Raw genomic sequence first — 11,528 nt, forward strand, 5'->3', positions numbered from 1 at the left:
TGTTGATCAGAGCTTCCATGATAGACAGTGCATCTGTGAGAAAGACGACTGAGGAGCTTTCTTCTGCCGAGTCTGCAACCGCTGAGACGGGCTTCATGTGTGCTTCAGTCTCTGCCTTGTAATTGCTGCAGTGTTTTCCTGTGACTGCATGTAGTGTTTCTCTCTTGCCAGATGGGTATTGAATGAAAACTCCTTCTCCTCCAACTTTGACGGCGCATGTGGCTGATCCGTCTGTATAGACATGAGTCCATGATTCCGAATGCCTTCATCCTCTTGCTTCCCGCGGTCAAGACGAGGAATAGCAAGTCTCACAGTCACTGAGGACAGATTATTCGCCAGTGGGTTTATAATGTCTTCACTGCCTAGGGGAATCGTTGGTATGCTCAGCTCAGTTTTTAACTCTCGGTTGAGTTTCTTTGCCTCATGTACGAAGCTGCTACGTTTGAGCCGATTCTTTGTGTAGCCATCTAGCTTGGCTTTCATGGGATGGTCTTGAAACGACCTGAACTTCTCTGCTTGAAGCAGAACCTTTGCATGTCTTCTGTCTTGTAATGGCTGTGTGCCTGTTAGCTAAATTTCTGGTAAAATAAGGTCACAAGTACGCTGCCTGGGCAGTCCAAATTGACCATTCTGGATAATCGAGAAGTTTTTTGATAAGTAACAGTAGAATATTAAATAGATTTTCCACAACCTCTCTTTACTTTAGACATCATTCTAAAGGCCTACACACGTTTTATAATGCAAAATACTCGTTTCTATAAGTTTCGCCTAATAGTCACAAAATTGATCAAATTTCAATCCATTACCACTGTTGTTGTTGAAAAAACTTTTGTCAACATTGGCCAGCTCCTTTAGAGCACTATCTTAAGCTGATCTCAAGTCAAAAAATATTGACGTAATAATGGTACTTGACCCTTAAGCACATGAAACTTTAAAGGGGTCATTTGAAATTCTACTCTAGGGACGAATTGTGAAAAACTTAAACAAAATAACGCCAGATGATTAGGGTCTCTTTTAAGGGATTAAATTTGACAGTTGAATAGTATCTAGTCTTATATAAATACACGCCGGATATTGTGGTGACTTTAAAGGGATTAACCTTGACATGTTTATTTTTCTATTATCCGTCCATCCGGCCTTAAATCAGCACTCGCTAGACATTGTGACCACGATCACGTTTGATGCAGTCGTGACATTATTTAAATATAGCGTATGAAGTCATTGTAAAAAAGATAGATACGAGCATGCACATTAAGGGATAACACACTTATGATTGGAGTCATTTTATCACTGGACGCCAAGGAGAAAACGTCGTCAACGAAAAATAATTTTTAGTAACATTGCCACCATCATATTAAATAATACTTAATGTTTTTGTTTTTATTAGAAATATGATAAATATTTTGCTTTAGACTATTAGTAATTAGTTCTTTCTTTACCATAAAATGTATTTATCAATTTAGGTCATAGTTAAATCTATATGATAAGTATTGTTAATTAAATATAATTCATATATAGTTCCCTGTAATTTAATTAGAAATGATATAAATATTTTTGTTTTGAATCCTAACCCTAACCCTAACCCTTCGTTCTCTATTTACCAATATTGTTCGTTTTATTTTTCATTAAGGTCATTTGTAAATATGTATGCTTAATAGTTAAATATCTTATCTCAACGTCTAGGAGACAATTTCTATTAATAGAACATTCTAAAAATAAACCTCTGATGTCGTTCTAAAATTAAATATTTGATGTCATTCTAAAAAAAGATTCAAAATGGTCGCCGTGCATGTGTACTGAGTTCATTTCTTATATGCAGATGAGTTACTATAAATAGTAACTAGGTCATCCAAGATGGCGCCCGTTTGTTTACATAAAAACCGATCCTTATACTACTATTATATGCGAAAGAATTTTTACCGAAATCTTTCACTTTTGGAATAGCAGAACGTTTACAAACTGAATAAGAATTGTCGATATTGTCGATATTGTCAAAGCAGAATTAACTTTTACACTAAATCGTGTGGGGTACTTTTGCATAGCACTAACAGGAATAAAATCCTCTCTCGTGTAAGCAGAAGTAAGTTAGAGTGCCATAGACCTATTTGATTGACCCTACTTGCCACATGTAACCAGTAAAGGCGTGCAAAATGTTCCGTATCAATATATGACCTGAATAAATCTTATTAATTTGTTCTAGATTACCTGTAACTTCTGTTTCAACTCTTGAGTTAAACTACAGAACAAAGCAGAAGACGCATAATCAAAATAGCATCGTATGAGGTACGCTATGAGGAGTTTCTTTGTATGCTAAGTGAGGAACTGAATTTTAAGCTGGAATTTGATTCAGGGCTGTTATATTTCGATCTTCTCAGATCGTTCAGTACGACTTTTATGTCGTGTTATTGGTACTGTTTAGTTTCTCAGCATGACCATTTCGGCCTGGGTGTTTCCAATACTCTCGCTTTTATAGCCTTGGATATTGTATAATCACCCCTTGGATATGGTGCCTGCTTTTTAATTTTGTCTTTTGACAGTTCCTGTAATATGCAGGCTCCATAACCTCAGACCCCCTTTCTAAATTCCAGTTTGTTTAGTTCTGCCCATTGTTTTTTCGTTTGGGGCAAACCCATTACTTTATCCTGGGACGCCGCAACACGTATATCATTGAAGGTTCCATGTGCACCGCCGTTTGAACACATCTGCGGATGTCTCTAAATTGCTTTTTGTACTTTTAGCATGTGTATATGTTGAGTTTCTATTTTCTTATTATAGACCTTGTCATAGTTTCAAAAGACAGACTTTGATCAAGAGTTACACCAAGATATTTGACAGAAGTGTTGGATTCAATGCTGTGATCTTTGCATTTTATGTTGAGCTGGGACTGGGACCTTAACCTTTGCTTAGACCCAAACAGGATGATTTCAGTTTTACCAAGGTAAAAAGATTGCAGAGTCTTCTGCATACAGTAGTAGTTTATGTTTAATAATTGCAGACATATCATTGAAATAAATTAAAAAGAGCAAAGGGCCATATATTGACCCTTGAGGAACACCACAAGACATATTTGCTTTTGTGGACAATATACCTGATATGTCAACTAGCTGATGTCTGTCAGAAAATGGTTCAGCTGGAGTTGCAAGCCTCATAGATTCCGTAAATTCCATATAACTTGATGAGACAGCGCAAATATACCTAACATCATTTCTTACTTCACACTTTATTTTTTATGTTATTTTGTCATATATTTTTCTCAGTGTTGCTTATTCTCCATTTTAGACCTACTTCCACAAAGTGCAATCAAGTGATATTTATAAAACGAAGATAGATATATGCAAGGATACTTCCAACAAAGTTTGGTGAACATCCATTGAACGATCCATGAGAAGAAGTTATTTACTGCTTTCTTTTATGTTTTCAAATGTGATGGTCGTGTCTTTGACGTAATAATTATATTTGAACTATACAAGACTGTTTTAGAAATAGTTTCAAAGGTTTCTTTAAATTGCCAAAGCTCGAAAATAGTTAAATTCTCTTAACACAGATGTAATTGAATTTCGCTTATTTAACAAATGGATCGTCGGCATATTATGGTTATATAACTGCTAATTCAGTTTGATTGCAATCCTTTATCTACAATACACGTGAAATTTTGTCCACAATACAAATCATACACAACAAATATTCTATTACATTGCCCACTCTCCACATTCACTGTATAATTATCCGAGTGTTTTGAAAATGGCGAAGTTTTAGTTTTAGATCTGCAACCGATGACAATGATTAATTAAAAGAAAACCTTGTTTCAAAGTAGGTATTACACACAGACTCTTAACTCCAATAAAATAAGTGTAAACTGTATAATGCTGTGAAGCATTTATGCTACAATTACCAAAGATTTGGTCTTCATCTAGCGATGTTTACAATTCGTACATGTCCATTGGCAAATTTGTTTTATAATCTGTAACTGTCTGTTTATTAGATAAGTCTTGGAGGTATACGCTTAAGAACTGATACGGCAGTCTGCATGAATTGCATCAAACAATTGCATTACATCTCGTGATGCTTTATTTTTTAATTTGAAGAAGTTTGAATCCAGGAAAGTATATTCAATACTAACATTCGGATATTTTTAGGATGATGCATAACTTACATGTAGAAAGAGAATGGTGCCTGGCAAATGCAATCCGAATCTACAAAATATTACTAGAATTATCGGCTTTTTTTTAGAAAAAATGGTCCTTTATATCGATCAGGCTCCAAATGTTTGTAATGAATAGTAATATTATTTGGTGTGACTGTTCCTATTCACTCATATCTGCTTCAGTGCAAATGCTGTTTAAATAAACTTAGAATTATCAGAGTTACTTAATTTTATTGCAACGAACATTTTTGTTAATATCTTTGTCATAGAACTTAATCTTAAGTATATATAGAGCGTTGGTCTACGGACCGCGGGGTCGCGAGTTCGATCCTCGGGCGGGGCGTATGTTCTCCGTGACTATTTGATAAACGACATTGTGTCTGAAATCATTAGTCCTCCACCTCTGATAATTCATGTGGGGAAGTTGGCAGTTACTTGCGGAGAACAGGTTTGTACTGGTACAGAATCCAGGAACACGGTTAGGTTAACTGCCCGCCGTTACATGACTGAAATACTGTTGAAAAATGGCGTTAAACCCAAAACAAACAAACAAACAAATAAGTATATATAAAATGTTAATATCAGAATTATCCTGAGTTTGCTTTTGATCTAACCTTTGCATTAACACCATAGTTATTATACATTAATTAATGAAATAATGAAAAAAATTCTCATAACTACGTAATTATGTGATTACTTATTGATTGAATTTGCTTGTATTAGAAAGAACCAAAAATAGCATATTTGATTAGTCTAGAAAAACGGACACGTACTTTGTAGAAAGATATCTTATCATGAATACATTATACGCAGTTACCTAATTATTCCTCTTGCGTTTTAGACAGAAAGTCTGGCTACAAACAATAATCGAAAATAATTCTAACGAAACGAGTCACGCCTTACACAATACAATGTGTCTGTCGTACTTTTTCGTACACACATTGACCACACTGCTGCTGAGCCAATCTTTTTATTAAAATATTTTCTTTATAACCGTCTAACTATGTAAGTTCCAAGTTGACAAGTGATTTATATATTTTATATACTAAAACGCAGTCCTCAAATGCATTGCATCCCATGATCGCGAGTGAGTACTTCCAGTCCTCGCTCCCACGAGTTAATTATTCCCGTGGCAACGAAGTACTAACTCGTGACCGTGAGGTAGAACCTCGTTCCAAGGACTTGAATATCTCATGGCCACGATAAAGTATCTCGTTTCCATTAGTTTGTATCTGATCAACAGTTCTCTCAGAATGCAGGAGATTTTACACTAGGTTGCAAATATTTATGCTTTAAGGTAGATATTAGCTATTAGCTAATCATGCCATCATACTTGCATGCTTTCCTTATATACTAATATCAGCTTTGCTATAAAAATACTTAGATTTACCCCGGATAATCACTATGATCTGAAACAAACGCAGATATCTTTACACAAATGAAACAGCATACTTGCAAATGATAAATGAGCCGTGCCATGAGAAAATCAACATAGTGGGTTTGCGACCAGCATGGATCCAGACCAGCCTGCGCATCCGCGCAGTCTGGTCAGGATCCATGCTGTTCGCTAACAGTTTCTCTAATTGCAGTAGGTTTTAAAAGCGAACAGAATGGATCCTGACCAGACTGCGGGGATGGGCAAGCTGGTCTGGATCCATGCTGCTGGCAAACCCACTATGTTGGTTTTCTCATGGCACGGCTCAAATAAAACATTATGTTTTAAGCAATTTTGTCTCAGATATTAGCTGTTTTATGTGCAGATCTCCCGCTAAAATAATAATGATGTAATAATACACAGGAAACTGCAAAATATTTTATATTTCAAACCTCTTGCTGAGCTTATTATAAGTTAATTTACCATGTTACGAAGCGTACATAAATATGTTATTTATTGTCTAAAAAACAGCCAGAACGATGATAACTGATCAGTTTAAAATCATAACGGATATAGACTTCAAGGAGAAAACTACCATAATTATTCTTGATGAACTTTTCTCAGAAGAGATAAGACAAATCGTTTTGGGGAGGCTGCATTTTTGGTATGTGGCATTTCCTGTTTGATATTTGTCTTTGTTTTTTACTCTATTCATTAGTTGTAATACCGGATTTGATAAGGCGTAATAAACTAGATCTACTGTATTGATTCTGAATAAAAGTAACACGTGAATACAATTCCTAAGATGAAACTTATAAACACCGATTACTTCACTTTTTTTAAAAAAAAAAAGAGTTGTCCTCTACTGATCACGTTTTTATTATTATCATTATTAGAATGTGAATCTCATGTTAATATTGTATACATACTGAGAATTTAATAATAAACTTGAAACTTGAAACTAGTTGAAATATTATGCTCATCTGGGTTTTATATTTCTTTGTTTATAAATCTGTTACGTCCTCTCTAATGACAAATATTTAAGAATTAAATGCTATTTTTGTTGCTTCTACTGGTATAACAAACATAATCCATGAATGGCGCTAGTTACAAAATGTATAGTGAATGCAAATATTTTATCTTGAACCCAAATTAGTTGAGTTAGTCCCTCATGTTCAATGCAAGAAGGAAAAGAACGTTTGGACTTCAGTTTGATTTCGTCTTTAGTGAAATAACTCTTGCACTGCCGTTTTTGTCTATTTAATTAATAATTACCTCATGATTTTAAGAATCAAAGTAAATAGCTGAAAATGCTTGCACAAACGAGCCTGTCGCACTATTTTAGGTAACGAATTTCAAGATTTTGATCAAGCTTTGAAATTACTTAATATTCAAAGATTTGATAAGCGTCTTTTTTCCCAGAAGGCATGCTTTATGTATAAAGTGTCAACTGGCTTACATCCTTCTTATATAAATGAAATGTTTCTGCAAAAGCCACAAACAAATAACACATCCTTAACATTGCGTTCTAATACAAACTTAAATTTCTATATACCAAATACAAACTGTGAAATATTTAAAGGTAGTCTTTTATACTCAGGGCCAGTTGTATGGAATTGTTGCCAATAGAAATCAAAACCTCATCTTCATTGTCATGTTTTAAATTTAACTGTATAAAATGGATCGATGAATGAATGGATTTTAATGCTAACTACATTTCATGTATTTTTATTTTAATTTTATGCATATATAATTTCTTCTTTGACTTCTGTTAAATATTTGTTACTATGATCACAATACTGTACATTCTAGTCGTTCATTCTAGTCGTAAGAGGGCCCCATGGAAGATTAGCTTTGCTAAATGGGTTACCCTCTTCAAATAAAGAATTTACTTACTTACTTACTTACACTTATGTTTGAAGGAAAATATCAGGTAAACGTGCATTTCGAACGTCAAGAGCTAAAACATTCACTGCTTGAGAGAAACGATACAAATATTTGTTAACTGTTTCTGAATGATTTGTATGCCATATTGAATACGATAACTGAAACTAAAGACCCTAAATTTGAAACATTTTTTTTCAATATTCCGTGACAACATTCCATCAAGTAAGGAATAATATATAAAAAAGTAAGTGTTTGGACTGATGAGGTTACCCCTAGCTGTAAGGCTTGTTCAAAAATTCATGAAGGGTAATAGATTTTATTCCTTTAAGTTAACTTTTTCTTTTTTCTTTTCGTAGTCATAAATTCTGTGATTAGGTAGTTTTGTCTATTCAGAGATTTAAAAGATCTTAAAATGTATATGTTTATACTCTACGTATACTTTTTTTCTCTAAATATGAGCCGTGCCATGAGAAAACCAACATTGTGGGTATGCGACCAGCATGGATCCAGACCAGCCTGCGCATCCGCGCAGTCTGGTCAGGCTCCATGCTGTTCGCTTTTAAAGCCTATTGGAATTGGAGAAACTATTAGCGAACAGCATGGATCCTGACCAGACTGCGCGGATGCGCAGGCTGGTCTGGATCCATGCTGGTCGCATACCCACTATGTTGGTTTTCCCATGGCACGGCTCATATAATGAAATAGATATCTTAGTGAATACATTTCCATGAAGCGTTGTATTTCACTTTTAATAAAAGAATACACCAGCTACATAGAAAATACTTTACCTTGGTACGAAGCGTAGAAAAAGAATTAATTTATGATTGCAAAAGCTTGTACTAGAAAACAGCCAGAACGATGAGAACTGATCAGCCTGAAATAACAGATATGCACTTCAAGCAGAAGAATTCCGCATGCAATGAACTAATTATTCTTTATGCACTTTTAACAGAAGATCCTGGTTACAAATACCAGTCGTAAAGAAGTTAACTGAAACGAGATACACCTTATACAATGCATCAGCTGCACTTGAAAATAAACTTATTACGATCTTCAGTTTTTTTTTTCTTTGTATATAGATCTTAATAGTCTGCAATTCAGCAAATGATATCATGTAAGGCCAAGAAAATTATCAGTTGTGTTAGTCCTACCATGTTTAATATTTGCAAACTGGATTAGACATTTTGAATTCAGCTTGATTTCGTCTTTAGCGAATAACTCTGTCAAAATATGCACTGTCGTTTGTTCTCATTCATAATTTCAAAAGTAAAAACCTTAAAAATGCTAGCACTTTAGTAAAATCAAGATTGCCATGATAAGTCCACAATATTATGAATGAAAGGGCTAAAACTCTCACAGCAGTTATAGAATCAGACTTGTTAGAGAAGGAAATCGTGCTCAGATATATAGCTACAGTATAATATTCTTTATACCTTCGATTGAAATTGTTCGGTTAAATGAAAAGATATGTTTTCATATTTTAAGGTATACGACAACGTACTGCAGATACCGCGCGTCAGGCGATCTTGAGACTTTGTCTTAATTGAGTTACAAATAAATCTGAAATGTTTTGTAGCCAGTATTATGATATGTAACTTGACTTAACTGTATGCTTAGTAAAACATGCCAAGAGTCTGTCATTAACAGTGTTTTATTTACTTCACAACAGCGGGTGTTAAGTGCTGTGTGGCGGCCGTAAAAAGTCGCCCCGACTTCATCTCAGTGTTGTTATATTTTCTGGTCCTTCGGGATCATTGATTTCAACTCATTTAGATTTGAAAATTGAATACTGCTTAAGCCGGTGCTAGGGGGCGTGGGCAGTGTTGCATTTTCCATTACTGCTCATGAACAGACTCAATCAAACCGAGTCTGCAATTTTCACTGTTTGCCTTGTTTTCGGTGCTTCCGAGGGATCTACTTTTCAGATTGTATTAAATGTCTGCGTCCGAACTCTGATACTAAACACTTATTTGTTTGACAGGGATATACTTCTATTCAACTTTTACTTGGCCTTATATGAGAACATTTACTTAATTACATACGAAACAACCGTAAACAAAGAAAAACATCGGACATTTCTGAGATGATCGTATATTTCATCTGCAGTTAACGAGAGGTGTAAAGATTATTTACATTCATTACTTATTAGTTTTACTGCATGTTATGTATCCATGGTGGTCGTTCAGGCTCCTTTCAAATACACAACGCCCAAGCATTTTTGCCTCTAGATGTTTTACATGTAGCCGCCATTCAGCACTCGCTTATTTGGGTTTTGGCTGGTGTTACAATTCAATTAATATAAATACACTGTTGCTGAAATTGAAAAAAAAAACAGTTTAATCAAATTTATGTTCGCTATGGAATCAGTAACCACCGTAGAGAAGACGGCTGAACACCAATTCTAGAGAAATGGAAAACATTGAGAGCAGTTCAATCAAAGTAAGTCAAAGCCACAACATTACACCTTTTTTCAGTAATTCAGTTTTCCCATAACAGCGTGTTTTTGCAGATATATTTCCTTATGCTACAAATCATAAACTATATACATATAAGCTATCTTTGCTTTGTGCGTGTTATTGCAGTCTCTTGATTACTAGTATGTTAAATAGTCCTAAATCAAAACAAGCACTGCAACAACTAGTCCTAAATCAAAACAAGCACTGCAACAACTAGTCCTAAACTAAATCAAAACAAGCACTGCAACAACTAGTCCTAAACTAAATCAAAACAAGCACTGCAACAACTAGTCCTAAATCAAAACAAGCACTGCAACAACTAGTCCTAAATCAAAACAAGCACTGCAACAACTAGTCCTAAATCAAAACAAGCACTGCAACAACTAGTCCTAAACTAAATCAAAACAAGCACTACAACAACTAGTCCTAAACTAAATCAAAACAAGCACTGCAACAACTAGTCCTAAATCAAAACAAGCACTGCAACAACTAGTCCTAAATCAAAACAAGCACTGCAACAACTAGTCCTAAATCAAAACAAGCCCCCATGCAAACTAATCAAAACAAGCACTGCAACAACTAGTCCTAAATCAAAACAAGCACTGCAACAACTAGTCCTAAATCAAAACAAGCACTGCAACAACTAGTCCTAAACTAAATCAAAACAAGCACTGCAACAACTAGTCCTAAATCAAAACAAGCACTGCAACAACTAGTCCTAAACTAAATCAAAACAAGCACTGCAACAACTAGTCCTAAATCAAAACAAGCACTGCAACAACTAGTCCTAAATCAAAACAAGCACTGCAACAACAAGTGCATTATTATTGAACATGAAAAGAAGCATAACCCTGATACAGATGTAGTACAGCAATTGCGTCATAATATTTGTTTTTTCCTGAAGTTAATGTTAAGTTATCTATTCGTGTTTAGAGCCAGAGTAGCCAGAGTTCAGCCAGAGTAGCCAGAGTTTCTAGGATTTTAACATGTTCTGGCTACTCTGGTCAGCCACAGTAGCCAGAGTAGCCAATAACCAGGATTTCATTTGCTCTGGTTACTCTGGCTGGCCAGAGTAGCCAGAGTTTCTTGGATTTTAACATGTTCTGGCTACTCTGGTCAGCCAGAGTAGCCAGAGTAACCAGGATTTCATTTGCTCTGGTTACTCTGGCTGGCCAGAGTAGCCAGAGTTCAGCCAGAGTAGCCATAGTTCAGCCAGAGTAGCCAGAGTTTCTAGGATTTTAACATGTTCTGGCTACCGTGGTCAGCCACAGTAGCCAGAGTAGCCAGTAACCAGGATTTCATTTGTTCTGGTTACTCTGGCTGGCCAGAGTAGCCAGAGTTTCTAGGATTTTAACATGTTCTGGCTACTCTGGTCAGCCAGAGTAGCCAGAGTAACCAGGATTTCATTTGCTCTGGTTACTCTGGCTGGCCAGAGTAGCCAGAGTTTCTAGGATTTTAACATGTTCTTGCTACTCTGGTCAGGATATCATTTGCTAGCCAGAACAGCCAGAATTTCCGAGATGCCCATTGGTTCTAGCTACCCTGGCTAGCCAGAATAACCAGAGAAAATACAGTAAAACCTGTTGCGAAATGACCCTTTTGGTACTCTTAGGGTTGATTTTTATATATATATATCAAGTGATTCCTAAAACGGACTTCAAAGAAT

This window comes from Mercenaria mercenaria, chromosome 9 (assembly GCF_021730395.1).
Source record: "Mercenaria mercenaria strain notata chromosome 9, MADL_Memer_1, whole genome shotgun sequence".
NCBI classification, from domain to species: domain Eukaryota; kingdom Metazoa; phylum Mollusca; class Bivalvia; order Venerida; family Veneridae; genus Mercenaria; species Mercenaria mercenaria.